The following is a 26,038-nucleotide window of genomic DNA, read 5'->3' on the forward strand; positions in this document are numbered from 1 at the left end:
GTGTGTGTGTGTGTGTCTTACCACACTGTGTGTGTGTGTGTGTGTGTCTTACCACACTGTGTGTGTGTGTGTGTGTCTTACCACACTGTGTGTGTGTGTGTGTGTGTCTTACCACACTGTGTGTGTGTGTGTGTGTGTGTGTGTGTGTCTTACCACACTGTGTGTGTGTGTGTGTGTGTGTGTGTGTGTGTGTGTGTGTGTGTGTGTGTGTGTGTGTGTGTGTGTGTGTGTGTGTGTGTGTGTGTGTGTGTGTGTCTTACCACGTGATGACAGTTGAACTCCTTCATAACAGAAGCTTCATTGAGGAACTCTATTCTCTCTCTCATGCTGGCAGACTCGTTCACCGTCTTAATGGCCACACACGTCTCTGGCTCGTCCTTGACTACTCCCTTAGCAACGCCCTCGTACACCATGCCAAACGACCCCTGACCCAGCTCTCTGTTCATCGTGATCTTCTCCCTCAACACCTCCCATTCATCTGGTATATACACTGGAGGAGAGGAGAGGGTTAACAGACAACTATATCACAGTACCACACAGCCTGACCCTGACGACCTATCAGGTGATATGGTCACTACAGGTACTTCCTGTCTGTCTCTATCAGGTGATATGGTCACTACAGGTACTTCCTGTCTGTCTCTATCAGGTGATATGGTCACTACAGGTACTTCCTCTCTGTCTCTATCAGGTGATATGGTCACTACAGGTACTTCCTCTCTGTCTCTATCAGGTGATATGGTCACTACAGGTACTTCCTCTCTGTCTCTATCAGGTGATATGGTCACTACAGGTACTTCCTGTCTGTCTCTATCAGGTGATATGGTCACTACAGGTACTTCCTCTCTGTCTCTATCAGGTGATATGGTCACTACAGGTACTTCCTGTCTGTCTCTATCAGGTGATATGGTCACTACAGGTACTTCCTGTCTGTCTATCAGGTGATATGGTCACTACAGGTACTTCCTCTCTGTCTCTATCAGGTGATATGGTCACTACAGGTACTTCCTCTCTATCAGGTGATATGGTCACTACAGGTACTTCCTCTCTGTCTCTATCAGGTGATATGGTCACTACAGGTACTTCCTCTCTATCAGGTGATATGGTCACTACAGGTACTTCCTCTCTGTCTCTATCAGGTGATGTGGTCACTACAGGTACTTCCTCTCTATCAGGTGATCTGGTCACTACAGGTACTTCCTCTCTGTCAGGTGATCTGGTCACTACAGGTACTTCCTCTCTGTCAGGTGATATGGTCACTACAGGTACTTCCTCTCTATCAGGTGATGTGGTCACTACAGGTACTTCCTGTCTGTCTCTATCAGGTGATATGGTCACTACAGGTACTTCCTGTCTGTCTCTATCAGGTGATATGGTCACTAAAGGTACTTCCTGTCTGTCTCTATCAGGTGATATGGTCACTACAGGTACTTCCTGTCTGTCTCTATCAGGTGATATGGTCACTACAGGTACTTCCTGTCTGTCTCTATCAGGTGATGTGGTCACTACAGGTACTTCCTGTCTGTCTCTATCAGGTGATATGGTCACTACAGGTACTTCCTGTCTGTCTCTATCAGGTGATATGGTCACTACAGGTACTTCCTCTCTGTCTCTATCAGGTGATATGGTCACTACAGGTACTTCCTGTCTGTCTCTATCAGGTGATATGGTCACTACAGGTACTTCCTCTCTGTCTCTATCAGGTGATATGGTCACTACAGGTACTTCCTGTCTGTCTCTATCAGGTGATATGGTCACTACAGGTACTTCCTCTATCTGTCTCTACTTCTGTCTGTCTCTATCAGGTGATATGGTCACTACAGGTACTTCCTCTCTGTCTCTATCAGGTGATATGGTCACTACAGGTACTTCCTCTCTGTCTCTATCAGGTGATATGGTCACTACAGGTACTTCCTCTCTATCAGGTGATATGGTCACTACAGGTACTTCCTCTCTGTCTCTATCAGGTGATATGGTCACTACAGGTACTTCCTCTCTGTCTCTATCAGGTGATATGGTCACTACAGGTACTTCCTCTCTGTCTCTATCAGGTGATATGGTCACTACAGGTACTTCCTGTCTGTCTCTATCAGGTGATATGGTCACTACAGGTACTTCCTCTCTGTCTCTATCAGGTGATATGGTCACTACAGGTACTTCCTCTCTGTCTCTATCAGGTGATATGGTCACTACAGGTACTTCCTCTCTATCAGGTGATATGGTCACTACAGGTACTTCCTGTCTGTCTCTATCAGGTGATATGGTCACTACAGGTACTTCCTGTCTGTCTCTATCAGGTGATATGGTCACTACAGGTACTTCCTCTCTGTCTCTATCAGGTGATATGGTCACTACAGGTACTTCCTCTCTGTCTCTATCAGGTGATATGGTCACTACAGGTACTTCCTGTCTGTCTCTATCAGGTGATATGGTCACTACAGGTACTTCCTGTCTGTCTCTATCAGGTGATATGGTCACTACAGGTACTTCCTCTCTATCAGGTGATCTGTCTCTATCAGGTGATATGGTCACTACAGGTACTTCCTCTGTCTCTATCAGGTGATATGGTCACTACAGGTACTTCCTCTCTGTCTCTCAGGTGATATGGTCATCAGGTACTTCCTGTCTGTCTCTGATATGGTCACTACAGGTACTTCCTGTCTGTCTCTATCAGGTGATATGGTCACTACAGGTACTTCCTCTCTCTATCAGGTGATATGGTCACTACAGGTACTTCCTGTCTGTCTCTATCAGGTGATATGGTCACTACAGGTACTTCCTCTCTATCAGGTGATATGGTCACTACAGGTACTTCCTGTCTGTCTCTATCAGGTGATATGGTCACTACAGGTACTTCCTCTCTATCAGGTGATATGGTCACTACAGGTACTTCCTCTCTATCAGGTGATATGGTCACTACAGGTACTTCCTGTCTGTCTCTATCAGGTGATATGGTCACTACAGGTACTTCCTCTCTATCAGGTGATATGGTCACTACAGGTACTTCCTCTCTGTCTCTATCAGGTGATATGGTCACTACAGGTACTTCCTGTCTGTCTCTATCAGGTGATATGGTCACTACAGGTACTTCCTCTCTGTCTCTATCAGGTGATATGGTCACTACAGGTACTTCCTGTCTCTATCAGGTGATATGGTCACTACAGGTACTTCCTCTCTGTCTCTATCAGGTGATATGGTCACTACAGGTACTTCCTCTCTGTCTCTATCAGGTGATATGGTCACTACAGGTACTTCTGTCTCTATCAGGTGATATGGTCACTACAGGTACTTCCTCTGTCTCTATCAGGTGATATGGTCTGTCTCTATCAGGTGATATGGTCACTACAGGTACTTCCTCTCTATCAGGTGATATGGTCACTACAGGTACTTCCTCTCTGTCTCTATCAGGTGATATGGTCACTACAGGTACTTCCTGTCTGTCTCTATCAGGTGATATGGTCACTACAGGTACTTCCTGTCTGTCTCTATCAGGTGATATGGTCACTACAGGTACTTCCTCTCTGTCTCTATCAGGTGATATGGTCACTACAGGTACTTCCTCTCTGTCTCTATCAGGTGATATGGTCACTACAGGTACTTCCTCTCTGTCTCTATCAGGTGATATGGTCACTACAGGTACTTCCTGTCTGTCTCTATCAGGTGATATGGTCACTACAGGTACTTCCTCTCTGTCTCTATCAGGTGATATGGTCACTACAGGTACTTCCTCTCTATCAGGTGATATGGTCACTACAGGTACTTCCTCTCTGTCTCTATCAGGTGATATGGTCACTACAGGTACTTCCTGTCTGTCTCTATCAGGTGATATGGTCACTACAGGTACTTCCTGTCTGTCTCTATCAGGTGATATGGTCACTACAGGTACTTCCTGTCTGTCTCTATCAGGTGATATGGTCACTACAGGTACTTCCTCTCTATCAGGTGATATGGTCACTACAGGTACTTCCTCTCTATCAGGTGATATGGTCACTACAGGTACTTCCTCTCTATCAGGTGATCTGGTCACTACAGGTACTTCCTCTCTGTCAGGTGATCTGGTCACTACAGGTACTTCCTCTCTGTCAGGTGATATGGTCGCTACAGGTACTTCCTCTCTATCAGGTGATGTGGTCACTACAGGTACTTCCTGTCTGTCTCTATCAGGTGATATGGTCACTACAGGTACTTCCTGTCTGTCTCTATCAGGTGATATGGTCACTAAAGGTACTTCCTGTCTGTCTCTATCAGGTGATATGGTCACTACAGGTACTTCCTCTCTGTCTCTATCAGGTGATATGGTCACTACAGGTACTTCCTGTCTGTCTCTATCAGGTGATATGGTCACTACAGGTACTTCCTCTCTGTCTCTATCAGGTGATATGGTCACTACAGGTACTTCCTGTCTGTCTCTATCAGGTGATATGGTCACTACAGGTACTTCCTCTCTATCAGGTGATATGGTCACTACAGGTACTTCCTCTCTATCAGGTGATATGGTCACTACAGGTACTTCCTCTCTATCAGGTGATATGGTCACTACAGGTACTTCCTCTCTATCAGGTGATATGGTCACTACAGGTACTTCCTGTCTATCAGGTGATATGGTCACTACAGGTACTTCCTCTCTATCAGGTGATATGGTCACTACAGGTACTTCCTGTCTATCAGGTGATATGGTCACTACAGGTGACTTCCAGGTCTTGTCTCTATCAGGTGATATGGTCACTACAGGTACTTCCTCTCTATCAGGTGATGTGGTCACTACAGGTACTTCCTCTCTATCAGGTGATATGGTCACTACAGGTACTTCCTCTCTATCAGGTGATATGGTCACTACAGGTACTTCCTCTCTATCAGGTGATATGGTCACTACAGGTACTTCCTCTCTATCAGGTGATATGGTCACTACAGGTACTTCCTGTCTGTCTCTATCAGGTGATATGGTCACTACAGGTACTTCCTGTCTGTCTCTATCAGGTGATATGGTCACTACAGGTACTTCCTCTCTGTCTCTATCAGGTGATATGGTCACTACAGGTACTTCCTGTCTGTCTCTATCAGGTGATATGGTCACTACAGGTACTTCCTGTCTGTCTCTATCAGGTGATATGGTCACTACAGGTACTTCCTGTCTGTCTCCATCAGGTGATATGGTCACTACAGGTATTTACTCTCTGTCTCTATCAGGTGATATGGTCACTACAGGTACTTCCTGTCTGTCTCTATCAGGTGATATGGTCACTACAGGTACTTCCTGTCTATCAGGTGATATGGTCTGTCTATCAGGTGATATGGTCACTACAGGTACTTACTCTCTGCAGCGCTGAAGTATTCAGGGTTGACTGATGCATACAGAACTCCATTCCCCAGTCTGTCACTGTTCCTGTAGACACACACACACACACACACACACACACACACACACACACACACACACACACACACACACACACACACACACACACACACACACACACACACACACACACACACACACACACACACACACACACACACACACACACAGTTAGCAGAATTAAACAGCATCCCAAATGGCACCCTATTCCCCATATGCACTGCTCTGTGGGCCCTGGTCTAAAGTAGTGATTTATATAGGGCCCTGGTCTAAAGTAGTGTACTATGTAGGGAATAGGGTGCCATAGGGGTCTGGTCTAAAGTAGTGATTTATATAGGGAATAGGGTGCCATAGGGCTCTGGTCTAAAGTAGTGATTTATATAGGAAACAGGGTGCCATAGGGCTCTGGTCTAAAGTAGTTCACTATATAGGGAATAGGGTGTAATATGGCTCTGGTCTAAAGTAGTGATTTATATAGGGAATAGGGTGCCATAGGGCTCTGGTCTAAAGTAGTGTACTATATAGGGAATAGGGTGCCATAGGGCTCTGGTCAAAAGTAGTGTACTATATAGGGAATAGGGTGCCATAGGGCTCTGGTCTAAAGTAGTGATTTATGTAGGGAATAGGGTGCCATAGGGCTCTGGTCTAAAGTAGTGATTTATGTAGGGAATAGGGTGCCAGAAGTCTCTGTTCTTAAGTAGTGCACTATATAATGACAGCCTGTCACCTCTCACTACCTAGAGACAGCCTGTCACCTCTCACTACCTAGAGACAGCCTGTCACCTCTCACTACCTAGAGACAGCCTGTCACCTCTCACTACCTAGAGACAGCCTGTCACCTCTCACTACCTAGAGACAGCCTGTCACCTCTCACTACCTAGAGACAGCCTGTCACCTCTCACTACCTAGAGACAGCCTGTCACCTCTCACTACCTAGAGACAGCCTGTCACCTCTCACTACCTAGAGACAGCCTGTCACCTCTCACTACCTAGAGACAGCCTGTCATTTACTAAAGAACCTTCCAGACACACAGACACTCAGACTTACTTCTTCCTGTTGATGATGGTGAACGTGACCAGGAGACAGATGACCAGGACTGCTACCATGGGAACAAAGATCATGATGTACAGAGAGTTCTCATAACCTGTTGGACCAGGAGAGACCCATTAAACACACACTGGTGTTAACTAACCTGGTTTACCCATTAAACACACACTGGTGTTAACTAACCTGGTTTACCCATTAAACACACACTGGTGTTAACTAACCTGGTTTACCCATTAAACACACACTGGTGTTAACTAACCTGGTTTACCCATTAAACACATACTGGTATTAACTAACCTGGTTTACCCATTAAACACATACTGGTGTTAACTAACCTGGTTTACCCATTAAACACACACTGGTGTTAACTAACCTGGTTTACCCATTAAACACAAACACACACTGGTGTTAACTAACCTGGTTTACCCATTAAACACACACTGGTGTTAACTAACCTGGTTTACCCATTAAACACACACTGGTGTTAACTAACCTGGTTTACCCATTAAACATACACTGGTGTTAACTAACCTGGTTTACCCATTAAACACATACTGGTATTAACTAACCTGGTTTACCCATTAAACACACACTGGTGTTAACTAACCTGGTTTACCCATTAAACACACACTGGTGTTAACTAACCTGGAGGACACATTATATACACACTGGTGTTAACTAACCTGGAGGACACATTATATACACACTGGTGTTAACTAACCTGGAGGACACATTATATACACACTGGTATTAACTAACCTGGAGGACACATTATATACACACTGGTATTAACTAACCTGGTTTACCCATTAAACACACACTGGTGTTAACTAACCTGGAGGACACATTAAACACATACTGGTATTAACTAACCTGGTTTACCCATTAAACACATACTGGTGTTAACTAACCTGGTTTACCCATTAAACACACACTGGTGTTAACTAACCTGGTTTACCCATTAAACACATACTGGTATTAACTAACCTGGTTTACCCATTAAACACACACTGGTGTTAACTAACCTGGTTTACCCATTAAACACACACTGGTGTTAACTAACCTGGTTTACCCATTAAACACATACTGGTATTAACTAACCTGGTTTACCCATTAAACACACACTGGTGTTAACTAACCTGGTTTACCCATTAAACACACACTGGTGTTAACTAACCTGGTTTACCCATTAAACACATACTGGTATTAACTAACCTGGTTTACCCATTAAACACACACTGGTGTTAACTAACCTGGTTTACCCATTAAACACACACTGGTGTTAACTAACCTGGAGGACACATTATATACACACTGGTGTTAACTAACCTGGAGGACACATTATATACACACTGGTGTTAACTAACCTGGAGGACACATTATATACACACTGGTGTTAACTAACCTGGAGGACACATTATATACACACTGGTGTTAACTAACCTGGTTTACCCATTAAACACACACTGGTATTAACTAACCTGGAGGACACATTATATACACACTGGTGTTAACTAACCTGGAGGACACATTATATACACACTGGTGTTAACTAACCTGGAGGACACATTATATACACACTGGTGTTAACTAACCTGGAGGACACATTATATACACACTGGTGTTAACTAACCTGGTTTACCCATTAAACACACACTGGTGTTAACTAACCTGGAGGACACATTATATACACACTGGTGTTAACTAACCTGGTTTACCCATTAAACACACACTGGTGTTAACTAACCTGGTTTACCCATTAAACACACACTGGTGTTAACTAACCTGGAGGACACATTATATACACACTGGTGTTAACTAACCTGGAGGACACATTATATACACACTGGTGTTAACTAACCTGGAGGACACATTATATACACACTGGTGTTAACTAACCTGGAGGACACATTATATACACACTGGTGTTAACTAACCTGGAGGACACATTATATACACACTGGTGTTAACTAACCTGGTTTACCCATTAAACACACACTGGTGTTAACTAACCTGGAGGACACATTATATACACACTGGTGTTAACTAACCTGGAGGACACATTATATACACACTGGTGTTAACTAACCTGGTTTACCCATTAAACACACACTGGTGTTAACTAACCTGGTTTACCCATTAAACACACACTGGTGTTAACTAACCTGGTTTACCCATTAAACACACACTGGTGTTAACTAACCTGGTTTACCCATTAAACACACACTGGTGTTAACTAACCTGGAGGACACATTATATACACACTGGTGTTAACTAACCTGGAGGACACATTATATACACACTGGTGTTAACTAACCTGGAGGACCCATTATATACACACTGGTGTTAACTAACCTGGTTTACCCATTAAACACACACTGGTGTTAACTAACCTGGTTTACCCATTAAACACACACTGGTGTTAACTAACCTGGAAGACACATTAAACACATACTGGTGTTAACTAACCTGGTTTACCCATTAAACACACACTGGTGTTAACTAACCTGGAGGACACATTATATACACACTGGTGTTAACTAACCTGGTTTACCTGGTTTACCCATTAAACACACACTGGTGTTAACTAACCTGGAGGACACATTATATACACACTGGTGTTAACTAACCTGGTTTACCCATTAAACACACACTGGTGTTAACTAACCTGGAGGACACATTATATACACACTGGTGTTAACTAACCTGGTTTACCCATTAAACACACACTGGTGTTAACTAACCTGGAGGACACATTATATACACACTGGTGTTAACTAACCTGGTTTACCCATTAAACACACACTGGTGTTAACTAACCTGGAAGACACATTAAACACATACTGGTGTTAACTAACCTGGTTTACCCATTAAACACACACTGGTGTTAACTAACTAACTAATGTGATAAGGTATTATATACACACTGATATTAACTAACTAACATGTGATAACCTGGTTTACCCATTATATACACACTGGTGTTAACTAACTAACTAACATGTGATAAGGTTACCCATTATATACACACTGGTGTTAACTAACATGTGATAACCCATTATATACACACTGGTGTTAACTAACTAACATGTGATAAAGGACACATTATATACACACTGGTGTTAACTAACTGGTTTAACTAACATGTGATAAGGTATTATATACACACTGGTGTTAACTAACATGGAGGAGGTATTATATACACACTGGTGTTAACTAACATGTGATACATTATATACACACTGGTGTTAACTAACTAACATGTGATAAGGTATTATATACACACTGGTGTTAACTAACCAACTAACATGTGATAAGGTATTATATACACACTGGTGTTAACTAACCAACTAACATGTGATAAGGTATTATATACACACTGGTGTTAACTAACCAACTAACATGTGATAAGGTATTATATACACACTGGTGTTAACTAACTAACTAACATGTGATAAGGACACATTATATACACACTGGTGTTAACTAACTAACATGTGATAAGGTATTATATACACACTGGTGTTAACTAACATGTGATAAGGTATTACATACACACTGGTGTTAAACTAACATGTGATAAGGTATTTACATACACACTGGTATTAACTAACTAACTAACATGTGATAAGAACAGAACACACACTGGGTTAACGGAAATGGAGGAAAACTCGCCTGTTGCGGACCTGGCATCCTTTCACTCCCTCCTCTCTACTGGTTTCCTCCTCTGTCTCTGCTGCTAAAGCCACTTTAACTACCACGCTAAATTCCAAGCTGGTGTTCTAACCTAGGAAGCTTTTACACACTGGTGTTAACTAACCTGAATCCTATACACCCCTGGTCCTAACCCTCTCTGCAGATGACTTGTCAACCATTTTGAAAAGAAGTGTTAACTAACCTGGAGGACATCCGATCCTGGTTGCTAAGTCAAACGACACACTGGTTCTGCTCACACTGCCCTACCCTGTGCTCTGACCTCTTTAAACCCACACTCCAGATGAAATCTAACCTGGAGGACGGCCGCCTGGTGTTAACAACCTGCCCGCTTGACCCTATCCCCTGGTGTTTCTCCAGACCTCCGGAGACCTTCTATACCTCACCTGCTGTTAACTATCCCTGACCGTTGGCTACGTCCCTTCCGTCTTCAAGAGACGAGAGTTGCACCCTTCTGTTAACTATCCCTGGATGTCAACAATTACAGACCAGTATCCCTTCTTTGTTTTCTCTCCAAAACTCTTGAACGGTTTACCGTCCTTGGCCAGCTCACACTGGTGTTAACTAACTCTGAATGACCATTCTTGATCCAAATCACTCAGGTTTAGACTAGTCATTCAACTGAGTTCTAACCTCTTATCACGGTGCGCTCCGCACACACTGGTGTTAACTAACCTCCTCTGCTCCACTGGTGTTATCCTTCTAGATCACACTCGGCTGCCTTAACGAACCTGGTGAACCATCAGACACACTGGTGTTAACCCTAACCTGGGCATCTCCGGACCCATTATATACACACTGGTGTTAACTAACCTGACAGGTCGCTCCTACCAGGTGGCGTGGCTAATCTGGTCTCCTCACCACGCGCTTCACCACTGGTGTCCCCCAGGGCTCTGTTCTTGGTGTTCTCCTATTCTCGCTATACACCAAGTTCACTTGGCTCTGTCATAACCTCACATGGTCTCTCTTATCATTGCTATGCAGACGACACACAATTAATCTTCTCCTTTCCCCCTGGTGTTGACCAGGTGGCATTAATACACACTCTGTTAATGTCTGGCAGACATATCAGTGTGGATGACGGATCACCACCTCAAGCTGAACCTCGGCAAGACTGGTGCTCTAACTAACCTGGGGAAGGACTGCCCTGGTGTTCCATGATCTCGCCATCACGGTTGACAACTCCATTGTGTCCTCCTCCCAGAGCGCTAACTAACCTTGGCGTGATCCTGGACAACACCCTGGTGTTCTCAACTAACATCAAGGCGGTGGCCCGTTCCTGTAGGTTCATGCTCTACAACATGGTGTTAACTACCCTGCCTCACACAGGAACGGCGCAGGTTAATCCAGGCACTTGTCATCTCCCGTCTGGATTACTGCAACTCGCTGTTGGCTGGGCTCCTGCCTGTGCCATTAAACCCCTTCAACTCATCCAGACCATTAAACACACACTGGTGTTCAACCTTCCCAAGTTCTACACCTGGCTCCTCCGTTCTCTCCACTGGTCCAGTTAACTAACCATCCGCATTACAAGACCATGGTGTTAACTAACCTGTGTTTACACCTCATACCTCCAGGCTCTGATCAGGCCCTACACCTGGTGTTAACTAAAGGGCACTGCATTCATCCACACTGGTGGCCTAACCTGGTTTCCCTACCACTGGTGAAGTACAGCTGGAGGCTCAGCCCAGTCAAAACTGTTCGCTGCCCTGGCCCCCTGGTGGAACAAACTTACGACGCACAGGACAGCTGGAGTCAATCACTACCTTCCTGGAGACACCTGAAACCCCACCTCTTTAAGGAATACCTGGATAGGTTTAATCCCTCTAACCCCCCCTAAGTTTTAGATGCACTATGGTGTTAACTAACTGTCCCACTGGATGTCATAAGGTGAATAAACACACCAATTTAACTAAGTCGCTTGGATAAGGCGTTCTAACCTAAATGACTTAAATGTAATGTAAATGTAATAAGGTATTATATACACACTGGTGTTAACATTATATACACACTGGTGTTAACTAACCAACTAACATGTGATAAGGTATTATATACACACTGGTGTTAACTAACCAACTAACATGTGATAAGGTATTATATACACACTGGTGTTAACTAACCAACTAACATGTGATAAGGTATTATATACACACTGGTGTTAACTAACTAACTAACATGTGACATTAGGTATTATATACACACTGGTGTTAACTAACTAACATGTGATAAGGTATTATATACACACTGGTGTTAACTAACTAACTAACATGTGATAAGGTATTATTAAACACACACTGGTGTTAACTAACCTAACATGTGATAAGGTATTATATACACACTGGTGTTAACTAACCAACTAACATGTGATACCCATTATATACACACTGGTGTTAACTAACCTGGAGGACACATTATATACACACTGGTGTTAACTAACCTGGAGGACACATTATATACACACTGGTATTAACTAACCTGGAGGACACATTATATACACACTGGTATTAACTAACCTGGTTTACCCATTAAACACACACTGGTGTTAACTAACCTGGAGGACACATTATATACACACTGGTGTTAACTAACCTGGTTTACCCATTAAACACACACTGGTGTTAACTAACCTGGTTTACCCATTAAACACACACTGGTATTAACTAACCTGGAGGACACATTATATACACACTGGTGTTAACTAACCTGGAGGACACATTATATACACACTGGTGTTAACTAACCTGGAGGACACATTATATACACACTGGTATTAACTAACCTGGAGGACACATTATATACACACTGGTGTTAACTAACCTGGAGGACACATTATATACACACTGGTATTAACTAACCTGGTTTACCCATTAAACACACACTGGTGTTAACTAACCTGGAGGACACATTATATACACACTGGTGTTAACTAACCTGGAGGACACATTATATACACACTGGTGTTAACTAACCTGGTTTACCCATTAAACACACACTGGTGTTAACTAACCTGGTTTACCCATTAAACACACACTGGTGTTAACTAACCTGGTTTACCCATTAAACACACACTGGTGTTAACTAACCTGGTTTACCCATTAAACACACACTGGTGTTAACTAACCTGGAGGACACATTATATACACACTGTTGTTAACTAACCTGGAGGACACATTATATACACACTGGTGTTAACTAACCTGGAGGACCCATTATATACACACTGGTGTTAACTAACCTGGTTTACCCATTAAACACACACTGGTGTTAACTAACCTGGTTTACCCATTAAACACACACTGGTGTTAACTAACCTGGAAGACACATTAAACACATACTGGTGTTAACTAACCTGGTTTACCCATTAAACACACACTGGTGTTAACTAACCTGGAGGACACATTATATACACACTGGTGTTAACTAACCTGGTTTACCAATTAAACACACACTGGTGTTAACTAACCTGGAGGACACATTATATACACACTGGTGTTAACTAACCTGGTTTACCCATTAAACACACACTGGTGTTAACTAACCTGGAGGACACATTATATACACACTGGTGTTAACTAACCTGGTTTACCCATTAAACACACACTGGTGTTAACTAACCTGGAGGACACATTATATACACACTGGTGTTAACTAACCTGGTTTACCCATTAAACACACACTGGTGTTAACTAACCTGGAAGACACATTAAACACATACTGGTGTTAACTAACCTGGTTTACCCATTAAACACACACTGGTGTTAACTAACTAACTAACATGTGATAAGGTATTATATACACACTGATATTAACTAACTAACATGTGATAAAGTATTATATACACACTGGTGTTAACTAACTAACTAACATGTGATAAGGTATTATATACACACTGGTGTTAACTAACATGTGATAAGGTATTATATACACACTGGTGTTAACTAACTAACATGTGATAAGGTATTATATACACACTGGTGTTAACTAACTAACTAACATGTGATAAGGTATTATATACACACTGGTGTTAACTAACATGTGATAAGGTATTATATACACACTGGTGTTAACTAACATGTGATAAGGTATTATATACACACTGGTGTTAACTAACCAACTAACATGTGATAAGGTATTATATACACACTGGTGTTAACTAACCAACTAACATGTGATAAGGTATTATATACACACTGGTGTTAACTAACCAACTAACATGTGATAAGGTATTATATACACACTGGTGTTAACTAACTAACTAACATGTGATAAGGTATTATATACACACTGGTGTTAACTAACTAACATGTGATAAGGTATTATATACACACTGGTGTTAACTAACATGTGATAAGGTATTACATACACACTGGTGTTAACTAACTAACATGTGATAAGGTATTACATACACACTGGTATTAACTAACTAACTAACATGTGATAAGGTATTATATACACACTGGTGTTAACTAACTAACATGTGATAAGGTATTATATACACACTGGTGTTAACTAACCAACTAACATGTGATAAGGTATTATATACACACTGGTGTTAACTAACCAACTAACATGTGATAAGGTATTATATACACACTGGTGTTAACTAACTAACTAACATGTGATAAGGTATTATATACACACTGGTGTTAACTAACTAACATGTGATAAGGTATTATATACACACTGGTGTTAACTAACTAACTAACATGTGATAAGGTATTATATACACACTGGTGTTAACTAACTAACATGTGATAAGGTATTATATACACACTGGTGTTAACTAACCAACTAACATGTGATAAGGTATTATATACACACTGGTGTTAACTAACCTGGAGGACACATTATATACACACTGGTATTAACTAACCTGGTTTACCCATTAAACACACACTGGTGTTAACTAACCTGGAGGACACATTATATACACACTGGTGTTAACTAACCTGGTTTACCCATTAAACACACACTGGTGTTAACTAACCTGGTTTACCCATTAAACACACACTGGTATTAACTAACCTGGAGGACACATTATATACACACTGGTGTTAACTAACCTGGAGGACACATTATATACACACTGGTGTTAACTAACCTGGAGGACACATTATATACACACTGGTGTTAACTAACCTGGAGGACACATTATATACACACTGGTGTTAACTAACCTGGAGGACACATTATATACACACTGGTGTTAACTAACCTGGTTTACCCATTAAACACACACTGGTGTTAACTAACCTGGAGGACACATTATATACACACTGGTGTTAACTAACCTGGTTTACCCATTAAACACACACTGGTGTTAACTAACCTGGTTTACCCATTAAACACACACTGGTGTTAACTAACCTGGAGGACACATTATATACACACTGGTGTTAACTAACCTGGAGGACACATTATATACACACTGGTGTTAACTAACCTGGAGGACCCATTAAACACACTGGTGTTAACTAACCTGGAGGACACATTATATACACACTGGTGTTAACTAACCTGGAGGACACATTATATACACACTGGTGTTAACTAACCTGGTTTACCCATTAAACACACACTGGTGTTAACTAACCTGGAGGACACATTATATACACACTGGTGTTAACTAACCTGGAGGACACATTATATACACACTGGTGTTAACTAACCTGGTTTACCCATTAAACACACACTGGTGTTAACTAACCTGGTTTACCCATTAAACACACACTGGTGTTAACTAACCTGGTTTACCCATTAAACACACACTGGTGTTAACTAACCTGGTTTACCCATTAAACACACACTGGTGTTAACTAACCTGGAGGACACATTATATACACACTGGTGTTAACTAACCTGGAGGACACATTATATACACACTGGTGTTAACTAACCTGGAGGACCCATTATATACACACTGGTGTTAACTAACCTGGTTTACCCATTAAACACACACTGGTGTTAACTAACCTGGTTTACCCATTAAACACACACTGGTGTTAACTAACCTGGAAGACACATTAAACACACTGGTGTTAACTAACCTGGTTTACCCATTAAACACACACTGGTGTTAACTAACCTGGAGGACACATTATATACACACTGGTGTTAACTAACCTGGTTTACCAATTAAACACACACTGGTGTTAACTAACCTGGAGGACACATTATATACACACTGGTGTTAACTAACCTGGTTTACCCATTAAACACACACTGGTGTTAACTAACCTGGAGGACACATTATATACACACTGGTGTTAACTAACCTGGTTTACCCATTAAACACACACTGGTGTTAACTAACCTGGAAGACACATTAAACACATACTGGTGTTAACTAACCTGGTTTACCCATTAAACACACACTGGTGTTAACTAACTAACTAACATGTGATAAGGTATTATATACACACTGATATTAACTAACTAACATGTGATAAAGTATTATATACACACTGGTGTTAACTAACTAACTAACATGTGATAAGGTATTATATACACACTGGTGTTAACTAACATGTGATAAGGTATTATATACACACTGGTGTTAACTAACTAACATGTGATAAGGTATTATATACACACTGGTGTTAACTAACTAACTAACATGTGATAAGGTATTATATACACACTGGTGTTAACTAACATGTGATAAGGTATTATATACACACTGGTGTTAACTAACTAACATGTGATAAGGTATTATATACACACTGGTGTTAACTAACCAACTAACATGTGATAAGGTATTATATACACACTGGTGTTAACTAACCAACTAACATGTGATAAGGTATTATATACACACTGGTGTTAACTAACCAACTAACATGTGATAAGGTATTATATACACACTGGTGTTAACTAACTAACTAACATGTGATAAGGTATTATATACACACTGGTGTTAACTAACTAACATGTGATAAGGTATTATATACACACTGGTGTTAACTAACATGTGATAAGGTATTACATACACACTGGTGTTAACTAACTAACATGTGATAAGGTATTACATACACACTGGTATTAACTAACTAACTAACATGTGATAAGGTATTATATACACACTGGTGTTAACTAACATGTGATAAGGTATTATATACACACTGGTGTTAACTAACCAACTAACATGTGATAAGGTATTATATACACACTGGTGTTAACTAACCAACTAACATGTGATAAGGTATTATATACACACTGGTGTTAACTAACTAACTAACATGTGATAAGGTATTATATACACACTGGTGTTAACTAACTAACATGTGATAAGGTATTATATACACACTGGTGTTAACTAACTAACTAACATGTGATAAGGTATTATATACACACTGGTGTTAACTAACTAACATGTGATAAGGTATTATATACACACTGGTGTTAACTAACCAACTAACATGTGATAAGGTTTATATACACACTGGTGTTAACTAACCTGGAGGACACATTATATACACACTGGTATTAACTAACCTGGTTTACCCATTAAACAACACTGGTGTTAACTAACCTGGAGGACACATTATATACACACTGGTGTTAACTAACCTAACATTAAACACACACTGGTGTTAACTAACCTGGTTTACCCATTAAACACACACTGGTGTTAACTAACCTGGAGGACACATTATATACACACTGGTGTTTAACACTGGTGTTAACACTGTGTTAACTAACCTGGAGGACACATTATATACACACTGGTAACTAACCTAACAGTTTACCCATTAAATACACACTGGTGTTAACCTGGAGTTTACACATTATATACACACTGTTGTTAACTAACCTGGAGGACACATTATATACACACTGGTGTTAACTAACCTGGTTTACCCATTAAACACACACTGGTGTTAACTAACCTGGAGGACACATTATATACACACTGGTGTTAACTAACCTGGAGGACACATTATATACACACTGGTGTTAACTAACCTGGTTTACCCATTATATACACACTGGTGTTAACTAAACCCATTAAACACACACTGGTGTTAACTAACCTGGTTTACCCATTAAACACACACTGGTGTTAACTAACCTGGTTTACCCATTAAACACACACTGGTGTTAACTAACCTGGAGGACACATTATATACACACTGGTGTTAACTAACCTGGAGGACACATTATATACACACTGGTGTTAACTAACCTGGAGGACATTATATACACACTGGTGTTAACTAACCTGGTTTACCCATTAAACACACACTGGTGTTAACTAACCTGGTTTACCCATTAAACACACACTGGTGTTAACTAACCTGGAAGACACATTAAACACACTGGTGTTAACTAACCTGGTTTACCCATTAAACACTGGTGTTAACACTGGTGTTAACTAACCTGGAGGACACATTATATACACACTGGTGTTAACTAACCTGGTTTACTAACATTAAATACACACTGGTGTTAACTAACCTGGAGGACACATTATATACACACTGGTGTTAACTAACCTGGTTTACCCATTAAACACACACTGGTGTTAACTAACCTGGAGGACACATTATATACACACTGGTGTTAATAACCTGGTTTACCCATTAAACACACACTGGTGTTAACTAACCTGGAGGACACATTATATACACACTGGTGTTAACTAACCTGGTTTACCCATTAAACACACACTGGTGTTAACTAACTGGAAGACACATTAAACACACTGGTGTTAACTAACCTGGTTTACCCATTAAATATACACACTGGTGTTAACTAACTAACTAACATGTGATAAGGTATTATATACACACTGGTGTTAACTAACTAACATGTGATAAAGGTATTATATACACACTGGTGTTAACTGGTGTTAACTAACATGTGATAAGGTATTATATACACACTGGTGTTAACTAACATGTGATAAGGTATTATATACACACTGGTGTTAACTAACTAACATGTGATAAGGTATTATATACACACTGGTGTTAACTAACTAACTAACATGTGATAAGGTATTATATACACACTGGTGTTAACTAACATGTGATAAGGTATTATATACACACTGGTGTTAACTAACTAACATGTGATAAGGTATTATATACACACTGGTGTTAACTAACCAACTAACATGTGATAAGGTATTATATACACACTGGTGTTAACTAAGGTATTATATACCACTGGTGTTAACTAACATGTGATAAGGTATTATATACACACTGGTGTTAACTAACCAACTAACATGTGATAAGGTATTATATACACACTGGTGTTAACTAACTAACTAACATGTGATAAGGTATTATATACACACTGGTGTTAACTAACTAACATGTGATAAGGTATTATATACACACTGGTGTTAACTAACTAACTAACATGTGATAAGGTATTACATACACACTGGTGTTAACTAACTAACATGTGATAAGGTATTATATACACACTGGTGTTAACTAACTAACTAACATGTGATAAGGTATTATATACACACTGGTGTTAACTAACTAACATGTGATAAGGTATTATATACACACTGGTGTTAACTAACTAACATGTGATAAGGTATTATATACACACTGGTGTTAACTAACATGTGATAAGGTATTATATACACACTGGTGTTAACTAACTAACATGTGATAAGGTATTACACTGGTATTATTATTAATAACTAACTAACATGTGATAAGGTATTATATACACACTGGTGTTAACTAACTAACATGTGATAAGGTATTATATACACACTGGTGTTAACTAACCAACTAACATGTGATAAGGTATTATATACACACTGGTGTTAACTAACCTAACATGTGATAAGGTATTAATAACACTGTGATAACATGGTATTATATACACACTGGTGTTAACTAACTAACATGTGATAAGGTATTATATACACACTGGTGTTAACTAACATGTGATAAGGTATTATATACACACTGGTGTTAACTAACTAACTAACATGTGATAAGGTATTATATACACACTGGTGTTAACTAACTAACATGTGATAAGGTATTATATACACACTGGTGTTAACTAACTAACATGTGATAAGGTATTATATACACACTGGTGTTAACTAACTAACATGTGATAAGGTATTATATACACACTGGTGTTAACTAACTAACATGTGATAAGGTATTATATACACACTGGTGTTAACTAACTAACATGTGATAAGGTATTATATACACACTGGTGTTAACTAACTAACTAACATGTGATAAGGTATTATATACACACTGGTGTTAACTAACATGTGATAAGGTATTATATACACACTGGTGTTAACTAACATGTGATAAGGTATTATATACACACTGGTGTTAACTAACTAACATGTGATAAGGTATTATATACACACTGGTGTTAACTAACATGTGATAACACTGGGTATTATATACTAACACTGGTGTTAACTGGTGTTAACTAACATGTGATAAGGTATTATATACACACTGGTGTTAACTAACTAACATGTGATAAGGTATTATATACACACTGGTGTTAACTAACATGTGATAAGGTATTATATACACACTGGTGTTAACTAACTAACATGTGATAAGGTATTATATACACACTGGTGTTAACTAACTAACATGTGATAAGGTATTATATACACACTGGTGTTAACTAACTAACATGTGATAAGGTATTATATACACACTGGTGTTAACTAACATGTGATAACTAACATGGTATTATATACACACTGGTGTTAACTAACTAACATGTGATAAGGTATTATATACACACTGGTGTTTAACTAACATGTGATAAGGTATTATATACACACTGGTGTTAACTAACATGTGATAAGGTATTATATACACACTGGTGTTAACTAACTAACATGTGATAAGGTATTATATACACACTGGTGTTAACTAACATGTGATAAGGTATTATATACACACTGGTGTTAACTAACATGTGATAAGGTATTATATACACACTGGTGTTAACTAACATGTGATAAGGTATTATATACACACTGGATAAGGTATTATATACACACTGGTGTTAACTAACTAACATGTGATAAGGTATTACATACACACTGGTGTTAATTAACTAACATGTGATAAGGTATTATATACACACTGGTGTTTAACTAACTAACATGTGATAAGGTATTATATAACATGTGATAAGGTATTATATACACACTGGTGTTAACTAACATGTGATAAGGTATTATATACACACTGGTATTAACTAACTAACTAACATGTGATAAGGTATTATATACACACTGGTGTTAACTAACTAACATGTGATAAGGTATTATATACACACTGGTGTTAACTAACTAACATGTGATAAGGTATTATATACACACTGGTGTTAACTAACTAACATGTGATAAGGTATTATATACACACTGGTGTTAACTAACATGTGATAAGGTATTATATACACACTGGTATTAACTAACATGTGATAAGGTATTATATACACACTGGTGTTAACTAACTAACATGTGATAAGGTATTATATACACACTGGTGTTAACTAACTAACGTGATAAGGTATTATATACACACTGGTGTTGTTAACATGTGATAACTAACTAACTAACATGTGATAAGGTATTATATACACACTGGTGTTAACTAACTAACATGTGATAAGGTATTATATACACACTGGTGTTAACTAACATGTGATAAGGTATTATATACACACTGGTGTTAATTAACTAACATGTGATAAAAGGTATTATATACACACTGGTGTTAACTAACTAACATGTGATAAGGTATTATATACACACTGGTGTTAACTAACAATGTGATAAGGTATTATATACACACTGGTATTAACCTAACTAACATGTGTAAGGTATTATATACACACTGGTGTTTAACTAAACATGTGTAAGGTATTAATACACACTGGTGTTAACTAACTAAACATGTGAGAATGTATGCACACATACACAGTCGCTTTGGATAACTAACATGTGATCTGGTATTAACATATATTATTATATTATTATTATTATAACTAACATGTGATAAGGTATTATATACACACTGGTGTTAACTAACTAACATGTGATAAGGTATTATATACACACTGGTGTTAACTAACATGTGATAAGGTATTATATACACACTGGTGTTAACTAACTAACTAACATGTGATAAGGTATTATATACACACTGGTGTTAATTAACTAACTAACATGTGATAAGGTATTATATACACACTGGTGTTAACTAACTAACATGTGATAAGGTATTATATACACACTGGTGTTAACTAACTAACTAACATGTGATAAGGTATTATATACACACTGGTGTTAACTAACTAACTAACATGTGATAAGGTATTATATACACACTGGTGTTAACTAACTAACATGTGATAAGGTATTATATACACACTGGTGTTAACTAACATGTGATAAGGTATTATATACACACTGGTATTAACTAACTAACATGTGATAAGGTATTATATACACACTGGTGTTAACTAACTAACATGTGATAAGGTATTATATACACACTGGTGTTAACTAACTAACATGTGATAAGGTATTATATACACACTGGTGTTAACTAACTAACATGTGATAAGGTATTATATACACACTGGTGTTAACTAACTAACATGTGTGATATATACACAGGTATTATATACACACTGGTGTTAACTAACTAACATGTGATAAGGTATTATATACACACTGGTGTTAACTAACATGTGATAAGGTATTATATACACACTGGTGTTAACTAACATGTGATAAGGTATTATATACACACTGGTGTTAACTAACTAACATGTGATAAGGTATTATATACACACTGGTGTTAACTAACTAACAACATGTATACACTGGTGTTATTATATACACACTGGTGTTAACTAACATGTGATAAGGTATTATATACACACTGGTGTTAACTAACTAACATGTGATAAGGTATTATATACACACTGGTGTTAACTAACATGTGATAAGGTATTATATACACACTGGTGTTAACTAACTAACATGTGATAAGGTATTATATACACACTGATATTAACTAACGTGATAAGGTATTATTTACACACTGGTGTTAACTAACGTGATAAGGTATTATATACACACTGATATTAACTAACGTGATAAGGTATTATTTACACACTGGTGTTAACTAACGTGATAAGGTATTATATACACACTGGTGTTAACTAACTAACATGTGATAAGGTATTATATACACACTGGTGTTAATTAACTAACACTGGTGTTGATAAGGTATTATATACACACTGGTATTAACTAACTAACATGATAAGGTATTATATACACACTGGTGTTAACTAACTAACATGATAAGGTATTATATACACACTGGTGTTAACTAACTAACATGATAAGGTATTATATACACACTGGTGTTAACTAACTAACTAACATGTGATAAGGTATTATATACACACTGGTGTTAACTAACTAACATGATAAGGTATTATATACACACTGGTGTTAACTAACTAACATGTGATAAGGTATTATATACACACTGGTATTAACTAACGTGATAAGGTATTATATACACACTGGTGTTAACTAACGTGATAAGGTATTATATACACACTGGTGTTAACTAACTAACTAACATGTGATAAGGTATTATATACACACTGGTGTTAACTAACGTGATAAGGTATTATATACACACTGGTGTTAACTAACATGTGATAAGGTATTATATACACACTGGTATTAACTAACATGTGATAAGGTATTATATACACACTGGTGTTAACTAACTAACATGATAAGGTATTATATACACACTGGTGTTAACTAACTAACATGATAAGGTATTATATACACACTGGTGTTAACTAACTAACATGTGATAAGGTATTATATACACACTGGTGTTAACTAACATGTGATAAGGTATTATATACACACTGGTGTTAACTAACTAACTAACATGTGATAAGGTATTATATACACACTGGTGTTAACTAACATGTGATAAGGTATTATATACACACTGGTGTTAACTAACATGTGATAAGGTATTATATACACACTGGTGTTAACTAACTAACATGTGATAAGGTATTATATACACACTGGTGTTAACTAACATGTGATAAGGTATTATATACACACTGGTGTTAACTAACATGATAAGGTATTATATACACACTGATATTAACTAACATGATAAGGTATTATATACACACTGGTATTAACTAACGTGATAAGGTATTATATACACACTGGTGTTAACTAACTAACTAACATGTGATAAGGTATTATATACACACTGGTATTAACTAACGTGATAAGGTATTCCTGTTGTATGACAGTGAATTCCCCCATGAGAGACGTAGTTATGTAGTGTTGAATAGTGGGTGATGATGAGATCTTACGTTGGGCCTGTACCACGTAGAAGGAGATGGGTTCAGTCCAGGATCCGTTGCCTGCCAGGGAGGTGGCTCTGACCCGGGCAGAGTAGTTACCAGGTCCAAGGTTACTGAGCCTGGCACCATGCTGCTCTCGATACAGCTGGCGAGACACACACTCATGCTTCTCTGACTGGACAGACAGAGAAACACGCTGTTAAGACTCCTGCTTCAACCACACGGCTGCAGGCCGTTAGCTAACTCTCCACTGAGCAGCTGTCCTGCATCACACCAACATTACTGGGTTACCCCCCCATACAATGTCAACGATCAGTCATCATCCTCACCACCAACAATACTGGGTTACCCCCCCATACAATGTCAACGATCAGTCATCATCCTCACCACCAACATTACTGGGTTACCCCCATACAATGTCAACGATCAGTCATCATCCTCACCACCAACATTACTGGGTTACCCCCCCCATACAATGTCAACGATCAGTCATCATCCTCACCACCAACATTACTGGGTTACCCCCCCATACAATGTCAACGATCAGTCATCATCCTCACCACCAACATTACTGGGTTACCCCCCATACAATGTCAACGATCAGTCATCATCCTCACCACCAACATTACTGGGTTACCCCCCATCACAATGTCAACGATCAGTCATCATCCTCACCACCAACATTACTGGGTTACCCCCATACAATGCCAACGATCAGTCATCATCCTCACCACCAACATTACTGGGTTACCCCCCCATTACAATGTCAACGATCAGTCATCATCCTCACCACCAACATTACTGGGTTACCCCCATACAATGTCAACGATCAGTCATCATCCTCACCACCAACATTACTGGGTTACCACCCCCATACAATGTCAACGATCAGTCATCATCCTCACCACCAACATTACTGGGTTACCCCCCCCCATACAATGTCAACGATCAGTCATCATCCTCACCACCAACATTACTGGGTTACCCCCCCCCATACAATGTCAACGATCAGTCATCATCCTCACCACCAACATTACTGGGTTACCCCACCCCCATACAATGTCAACGATCAGTCATCATCCTCACCACCAACATTACTGGGTTACCCCCCATACAATGTCAACGATCAGTCATCATCCTCACCACCAACATTACTGGGTTACCCCCCCATACAATGTCAACGATCTGGGTCATCATCCTCACCACCAACATTACTGGGTTACCCCCCCATACAATGTCAACGATCAGTCATCATCCTCACCACCAACATTACTGGGTTACCCCCCCATACAATGTCAACGATCAGTCATCATCCTCACCACCAACATTACTGGGTTGCCCCCCATACAATGTCAACGATCAGTCATCATCCTCACCACCAACATTACTGGGTTACCCCCCCATACAATGTCACGATCAGTCATCATCCTCTACACCAACATTGCTGGGTTACCCCCATACAATGTCAACGATCAGTCATCATCCTCACCACCAACATTACTGGGTTACCCCCCCCCATACAA

The 26,038-nt window shown here is 39.2% G+C and overlaps 1 pseudogene; it reads right to left on the minus strand.

Moving 5' to 3' along the window:
- Positions 1-260: 260 nt before the first annotated feature.
- Positions 261-26,038, minus strand: part of LOC124021465 — a 120,822-nt pseudogene continuing 95,044 nt past the window's right edge.

Source organism: Oncorhynchus gorbuscha, unplaced genomic scaffold (assembly GCF_021184085.1).
Source record: "Oncorhynchus gorbuscha isolate QuinsamMale2020 ecotype Even-year unplaced genomic scaffold, OgorEven_v1.0 Un_scaffold_1121, whole genome shotgun sequence".
Lineage (NCBI taxonomy): Eukaryota > Metazoa > Chordata > Actinopteri > Salmoniformes > Salmonidae > Oncorhynchus > Oncorhynchus gorbuscha.